Source organism: Phoca vitulina, unplaced genomic scaffold (assembly GCF_004348235.1).
Source record: "Phoca vitulina isolate PV1807 unplaced genomic scaffold, GSC_HSeal_1.0 scaffold100, whole genome shotgun sequence".
NCBI classification, from domain to species: Eukaryota; Metazoa; Chordata; class Mammalia; order Carnivora; family Phocidae; genus Phoca; species Phoca vitulina.
In genome coordinates, this window is record NW_022589803.1 from 1 (window position 1) to 8,220 (window position 8,220).

The 8,220-nt window shown below is 50.7% G+C and overlaps 1 pseudogene; it reads left to right on the top strand.

The window, feature by feature from the left end:
- Positions 1-3,957: 3,957 nt before the first annotated feature.
- On the top strand, positions 3,958-7,220 carry LOC116627717 (annotated as a pseudogene).
- The last annotated feature ends 1,000 nt before the right edge of the window (positions 7,221-8,220 follow it).

The window sequence follows — 8,220 nt, forward strand, 5'->3', positions numbered from 1 at the left end:
TCAGTGTCCCTGGGACAGACGGCTACCATCACCTGCTCTGGAGAGATACTGAGCGAATACTATGCACAATGGTACCAGCAGAAGCCAGGCCAAGCCCCCGTGACAGTCATTTATAAGGACACTGAGTGGCCCTCAGGGACCCCTGACCGATTTTCTGGCTCCAGCTCAGGGAACATGGTCACACTGACCATCAGCGGGGCCCACGCTGAGGACGAGGCTGACTATTACTGTCAGGCGTAGGACAGCTGTGGTAATGCTCATGGTGACACAGGCAGATGGGGAAGTGAGACACAAACCCTTTCCCCGTGTGTGTCACACTCTCCTCCAGCCCCAGGAGGCCTGTGCACAAAGCAGGGAGCAGCTCTGACCCAGATCCCCAGATTCCAGGTCCCCAGATCTCCCTAGCCACCCACCCTTCAGGCAGTACCTGCAGAGGGTGTATCAGGGTTGATTTGCGGCTCCTGAGATTGTCTGGGTCTGAGTATGTTTGGGAACAGAGGGCCTGGGTAGAAGAGGAAACAGAAAGAAACCTCCATCTATGATCATTATCCCTGCATTTCCATATGGTGGTCATGGACCACTCCTTCACTGACCAGGATTAGAGTCCAGAATTTTCCAGCTCAGCTGAGCTCCAGAAGCCTTCTCAGCATGGCAGCTGGGGATTCTGAGTGGAGCAGACCAGTGCATTACCCACTGTGGTCACCGCTCCTCTGGGCTCACGCACACACCCATTTTGTCTGAGGCCCCTGGCCGCTCACAGGGGAGCTCCTTGCTGGGAAGTGCTCTTGGTTCAGAAAACTGTCTCCCCAGGTTCATGCTCCTTCTCAGAGAGAATCTCTTGAATCATGGCCTGAGTCCAAGAGCTCAAGACCCTCCTTCAGGTTCAGATGTCCTGAAAGTTCCCAGCTTTAGGGCTCCCTGCAGGAAGGAGGCCTCATCTGTTGTCTCACTGTGGGTCCCATCTCCTTCTGCCCAGTCTGACCTCCCCAACTCCTTCCAGATTTCCTGCACATGCACTTCTCCATCTCAGAGTCTGCTTCCAGGAACCCAATGCAGGAAGGCCGGCATCCCTGGCAGGGCCCTCAGGGACCTGAGGAGACCACTGTGAACACACAAAACTCTGGTTTGTCCCCCCCAAGCCCCATTACGTGTGTCAAAATCCCCAACAGATCAGTTCATTCCCTGTGTTTTTAAACAATGAAAAAGATGCAGACACACTGGGTGCTCTGGGTTCTGACAGACAGTTGGAGAGTCACATCCATCCTGATGGTGAATGAGGGACATTGGGAGAGTTGTCTCCAGAGTGGCCAGAAGATACTCAACCACGGGAGTGAGACACACGATATGCTTCCTCACTTCTACCCCCCACATCTTGCACGAGAATTTCTCTTTACACTCACCCTACCCAGAAACATGGACAGACGACAATTCTGTGGATACAATCAGCTTGTCAACGTTGACATTTAATAAGCCACCACAGTCCACCCCTCATCCACATGAAATCCACCCAATCCAGGCAAACCACAGTCTCTAAATGAAGAGAATATTGGTAACCTTGCTTCCACCCAATATGATGAAACTATCCAATGAACAATTACAAACATGCTCACCCTTTCCCCACAAGAGGAATCAAACTATACTGTTGTCTGTAGTGATAGTTGTTTTTGTCCCAGCTGATTTGATATCCTATAACTTCTATATTGAGATTTAAAGTTAACTATTGTTAACACATCTGATGTTAGACAATAATGGGATGAGACAGGAGAATAAAACAAAAGCATATGATTAATATATATCCAAACTTATTCATGTCAATATAAGGAAGAAACACTTGTCCTTGTATCCTGCTCATTTCTTCACTACCTGCGGTCAGGAAGTGACCTACCCACCCCATGTTCCCCTTCCCTCAGCAAAGACCTGACCTGGTCATCATCCCCACCAGATGGGATGACCAAACCTTCATTCTGGAAGATCTGTTCATTATCAGACCTGCTGCATTGGATTGTGGTGAATTTATGCCGTAATCACAGTCCCAGGGAGTATTAGGGGATCTGCTGAATCCATACTCATACCTGCTTCCCCCAAATGGGTAGTAGATAGCCAAGTCCCCCGTGATAGTCATCAGGAATCACGGCAGCCAGGGTCCCCTACTTTTCCAGGTGCCTCACTGCAAGGAGGAGCCAGGAAGGGCCACAACGCACTCTTAGACAGCAGTGTGGTGCAGTCAAGCAGACAGCCAAGCACCAGGGATGAGAAGTGAACATTTTGCTGGTGGCTCACTGGGGATGTGAGTGAGTGCTGCCACTCCCATTTCTACCCCGAATTCCTAGATCCATGAGTCCTGACCAGGGGGAAGCAATACCACACATGCCTAACACATGACCGGCTGAAAGCGGATACAGCATCCCAGAGCACATGGCGTGAACCCCCTGTGCTGTTGCCACGACCCAGGGGACAGCAGAGATCGCCTGGCTAGCCACCTGGTGATGGAGTGGGCCTGGCATCAGGGGTTCTAACATGCGGGGGGTGTTAGTTACCAAGACCTGAGACCTCAAGGATAAGGTATCTATCTCCCTTCTTGAGTATCATGTTTGACATTAATGTACAAAATCTCTCGGCTCCTTCTTATTCTGATCCAGATCTTGCAGTAATTACCCATTTCTCTGGCACAGATTTGGGACTTCCATCTCCTACATGCACCCCAGTGGTGCTAAAGCTCTCGAAAGTCTACAAACCCCCCTCCCTCTGAGAACACACATCCCCACCCCCCTTTGTGCTGAGAGCTTCCTGTCCTGCTACAAGGAGTTCCTCCTTTCCCCCTCTCTCTCCAGAGGGCTGGTGCCAAATTTTTTTCTTTTTCTTTTTCCACTCCAAGGACACAGCAGTTATTCAATAACCATTGCTCAACCTCATAAATTATATTAATGATTTTTATTACTTAATGCATTTTTTGCTAGCAACTGAAATTAAAAATATAATTTTAATTTCGCATGAGGCATTCTTACAATTCACAACCAAATTTTATCCTCTTATACTCAGATCGTATCTTTTGAGCACATGATGTGTCCCTGCCCCAGCCACACATCGGAGATACCGAGAAATGGCACCTACCACCTGTCCAGGAGCTCATGGTCAAGGGCAGACCCTTACAGCACCTCCATGGACCTTTAACAACCCCCATGTGCACCTGGCAAGGGAGGAATTTTACTCAAATGCTGGTGTTCACAGCTCACAAACTGTGATCTGCGGTAGGATGCTGCCCCTGTCTAAACACGCAGGGTTTCCCTGGAAGCCTCTGTCTAAGCATGCAGGGTTTCCCTGGAGTGGGGATGAGGAGGGTCACTGCACTGGGGCCTGCAAGTCTCAGAAGAGACACAGCATGGAAAGTTCTGAAGGTGGAGCTGGGAGGGGACCAGCATGCGACATCCACCACAACACAAGGATGAATGAGACACTTAGGAATCCTGGATGATATTAACCACCTCCTTCCTGAGCCAGAATGGAACAGAGGAAAGATCTGGGGGCCCAGAACAATCTCAGCAGCACCACCATGACTCTGGCCACCTGCATGACAGGACCCAGACAGGACCCAGGAGGATTCTGTGAGCAGGACTTAGGTTCCCTGGAAAACAGACTCTGCTTCTCAGTGGTCAGAACAGCCCAGGAGTTAGGCCAAGGTACGGCCTAAAACTGGAGTTGTAGCCCCAGACCTACGTGACCACCAGAAGAAGGATTCCCTGGGCTGAGGGTGGCAACCGCAAGGGACAACTCTCCCCTCTCTACGCCCCTTGGGGCTGAGCCCTTCCTTCTCTGAACCCACAAAGCTCCTCAGCAGCAGCCCCTGAGCCCTGGCTGATTTGCATAACCAGCAGGTGTGTCCAGCAAGGGAATAAGAGAGGCCTGGGAGGAACTTCGCCCAGCCTCGGGACTTGGGAACAGAATCGGGGCACCTCCACCATGGCCTGGACCCCTCTCCTCCTCAGCCTCCTTGCTCACTGCACAGGTGCTGTGCCCAGGCTCATTGGGATCCAGTGGGGGACAGGATCTCTTCACCTTGCTGCAGGATGAGGGGCTAGAGGGGTAAATCCACCCTTTGGGCTCACTGGCTCTGTGTGAGCTCTACGGGACTGCACCTGCCCAGAGAAAGGGGCCGGGGGCTCACATTGGTTCAAAAGGTCTATCCAGGCCCACGGGTCCCTTGGGCTGAGATTGCTGGAAGGGGGCAACTCTGGGGGCCAAGAGAACCCCTGGAGCTCAGTCCAGGCCAGGAAGGCAGAGTCCCCTCAGCTGGAAGCCCACCTCTCATCTTCTCTCTTGCAGGTTCCATGGCTGCCTACATGCTGACTCAGCCCCCCTCGATGTCAGTGAGCCTGGGACAAGACGGCCAGGATCACCTGTGGGGGAGACAACGTTGGAAATACATGTGTTTCCTGGTACCAGCAGAAGCTGGGTCAGGCCCCCGTGCTGATTATCTATGCTGATAGCAATCGGCCCTCAGGGATCCCTGACCGATTCTCAGGCACCAACTCAGGGAACACGGCCACCCTGACCATCGGCGGGGCCCGGGCCGAGGACGAGGCTGACTATTACTGTCTGGGGTGGGACAGCAATGCTGATGCTCATGGTGACACAGGCAGATGGGGAAGTGAGACACAAACCCTCCTACCCCAGCCTGACACTCTCACCAGCTGTCCGAGCAGCTGTAGGCCTGAGGGCCAGGCATCCTCTCTGGTCCCAGCTCCGACCCTCCAGGGTTGGGACACTCCAGCAGGTTCTTTGCCCTCTCAGGGCCTCTGTTTACCCTGCTGTGAAATGGCAGGTGGGGTCTCTTTTGAGTCACAGAGGCTGTCGTCAGTGCCCTGTGGGTCCAGAGGTCCCCCTACTAGCTGAGCCCTGGGACTGCCTTGTCCCCTCTCCAGGCTTAGCGCCTCACTCAGTTCTCTCAGGAGTGATTGGAGGAGTCAAGATACTGGAAGGAAAGGGCACAGCTCCTAGCTGCCCCCCGACTCATGGTGGTCCTGCTTGTTAGTTTATGTGATCACCCTGCGCTGAGACCCAGGACCTTTATGCATTAGAGAAGAGCCTTCTTGGGGGAGGGGGACAGGGCCTGCAGCGGAGCCCTCCAAAAGAATCGGGGTTCACACTCCCTGCTGCTTTGTAAGTAGACATGTAAAGTTTTCACCAGAAGTTTGTAAAACGTTCTCAACGCTCTTCTATATATATAGAATGGAAGTGAGTATCATCATGATTGGATGCCCACTCTTTTATTTTTTTGTTTTTTTTTTTTTAAGATTTTATTTATTTAGAGAGAGACAAAGTGAGAGAAGGAACACAAGCAGGGGGAGTGGGATAGGGAGAAGCAGGCTTCTCGCCAAGCAGAGAGCCTGATGCGGGGCTCGATCCCAGGACACTGGGATCATGACCTGAGCCGAAGGCAGACGCTTAACGACTAAGCCACCCAGGTGCCCCAACCCACTCTTTTTTAAAATTCTTCTCTAACATTTGGAAATTTTCCATCTTTCTTCCCTCATCTTGAACTTTGTTTTCACTCCACACCCCTCATTGAATTTGATCTACTCATACATTTTTACACCTGAGTCTTTTATTCATTATCCTGCCATACATCTCTGTCCTAAAAATATACATTGTTTACATTCTACAATTTAGTTTCATAGCCTGTGACCTTGAGCATTAAACTATTTTCTGCCACACTGAGTTGGCATCTTAATTATTCATAGCAGTATGTGATCAAAACAACATAAACATATTAAAATTTACACAGATAATCATTAAATAGTGTTGATTTGTGGATCCATTGATGAATACGACGTCCTGCCAGAATGAAGCAGGGTCCTGCATCTATTCTGTTCTGGCTTTCATTTTTATATGAAACTCAAAGAAACCTTGACCTCATAAACAGAAGTTTTGTAATAGAATTTCGCTCACAGATCTAAGCTTCTTCCTAATTATGTGCCAAAAATCATTAGTGGTTGATGGTCAAAAATTATTTTTTTCAATGATTTTTCAGCTGGCAGCTCTATTTCATATATTTTTAATTTTGCTGAAAGCAAAGAATTGGAAACCACCTGCCTTTGAGAGGATTTGAACTGGTAGACAGTTTGATGCACCACCAGACCGTTTCTGGAATGAAGGGCTTATTGCCCCATCTGCTGGGAAATTCGCCCACAGACAGCCCTGCCCTCATCTGTCAGCTCCCTTGATGAAGAGAGCCACCTGGAGCCGAGCCATGGTCCTCCCCTGGGCAGCTGGCCTCTGAAAGCTGATCAACGTGAGGGTCTGAAGACCCAGCCTCTCGACCCATTTGGGGAAGCTGAGAAGGACCATCCCCACAGCAAAGCTCCACTATAGCTGATTCCTCCCTCTGCCCACCCTGCTTCCCCCGCCCCCACCATCGCTTGCACATGGGTTGGTCCCAAACACTTCCCTGTAAACCTCCTGCAGTCTGGCTCCATCCCAGAATCAGCTGCGGGGGTGTGGGTGGGGTGGGGGGGTGGGAGGCCACCTGCACAGAGGTGTCACCCAGCCATTTGTCATCCACTCTCCCAGGTTCATATCAGGGATATGCGCCAAGGAACTTGACTGGAAGTTACTAAGCGACCCCTTGTGCATGATAGAGTTTAAAAGATTGGGAAAAAATTAAAATATCTGTAATCATCGTGCATCTTCGCAAATACAGTATTTTTTTTGAGAAACATGCTTTCATCTTCTCCTGTGCTTCAGGTATATTTTTCCCCCAAAACTTGGTGTTGCCAATTTGAACCATTCAATCCAGGGAGAAGCCCCACTGTGTAATCTAATTGGCAAAGCCAGTCCTCACTGTCAAAGATACCATTCAGATGTGCTTCTGTTAGTAACCGTCGGCTCTATTTGTCAACACAAGTAAACATCTGGGTGGGTGTTTGGGGGAATATTATAACATCACTGTAAATCAAAGGATGTGTCTGGAGAGATGGTCCAGCAATAAAATGATGTCGATCTTATGTGATTATCTATTTTATAATAACTTTTTATAAACAAGATAGGTCGCTATAAAAACAGGGCTCCGCTATGCAAATGTCAACGCACTTGGTCAGTTGAGGCTGGAACCTCAGGGCGCTGACCACGCCCACTCCAGAACTCCGCCCCCCGCCTCCCCTCCCCCGCCCCCAACAGGTTTCCCCGAGTTCCAGACACAGCCAGGACTAGTGGGAGCAGAGTAAGGCACTGTCGTTGCGTGTAAAATTTAAGGGAGGAGCCCAAAACTCAGTAATCAAGATAAATAATATCTAATGCAATATTTTTTGAAATCGCAATGAATGCAGAATTCCATGATGAATAGAACATCGAAACTGTAAGTCAGGTCAGAATCCTACCCTACACTGGAGTGATTCAATTCACTCGCCTCCCCCCAAGGTGGTGGTTCCAGGGGTGAGGTGGGCGCCAGGGAAGATGCAGAACCAGAGTCCAGCCTCTGCATCCTCCCACCTGCCCCCACTGCTGGAGTCTTTCCCTGGCCTCCCCCCAACCCCTCCAGAGCTCCAGCCTGTTCTGGGGGGGGGGGGGGGGGTTAGCCTCCTTCTACTGCTGGTCTCTGCTGCCCCCTATTGGACTGTCCTCTTGGGGCTGCACTCCAGGCGGCCAGATTGAGAGCCTTAGAGGTTAAAGCACTGAAATGTTCCAAAGCACCCCCACCCCTCAGTTCCAGGCTGGCCCCACCTCATGTGCAAAAAAAGGCTGGTCTTCCCAGGTCTCTGACTGGTACTGGTAAGTCCCAGAACACAGTCTTTACACCAAGTTGCTGTGTGTCTTGGGAAAGAAACTCTCCCTCTCTGTGCTCCAGTTTCTTCATCAGTCAAAGGAGCTAGAAGGTCCCCACCAGCGTGGTGAGTCTGTGCCATCTACAGAAGCAGTAGAATTCCCTTTCCATTTGCTGGAGGAGAGCTGGGAGTGGGGTGGGACTGCACCCCCAGGATCACCAGAGGAGCGGGGGTCTTCAGGGTTCCTGGGGACCCCCCCAGAGGGGGGCTCAGAAGCTGCAGACCCAGACCCTGACTCTGAGGATTCTGAGAATTCCAGAACCTTTGTTACATCCCCAGACAATACTTTGTGACACACACAAACACAAACACACACACACACACACACACACACCAGGCACACAGTGAGATGAAAAGGCCCAGCAGCTTGAGTTTGGGGTGGAGGGGAGCAAGGAGCTGAGAA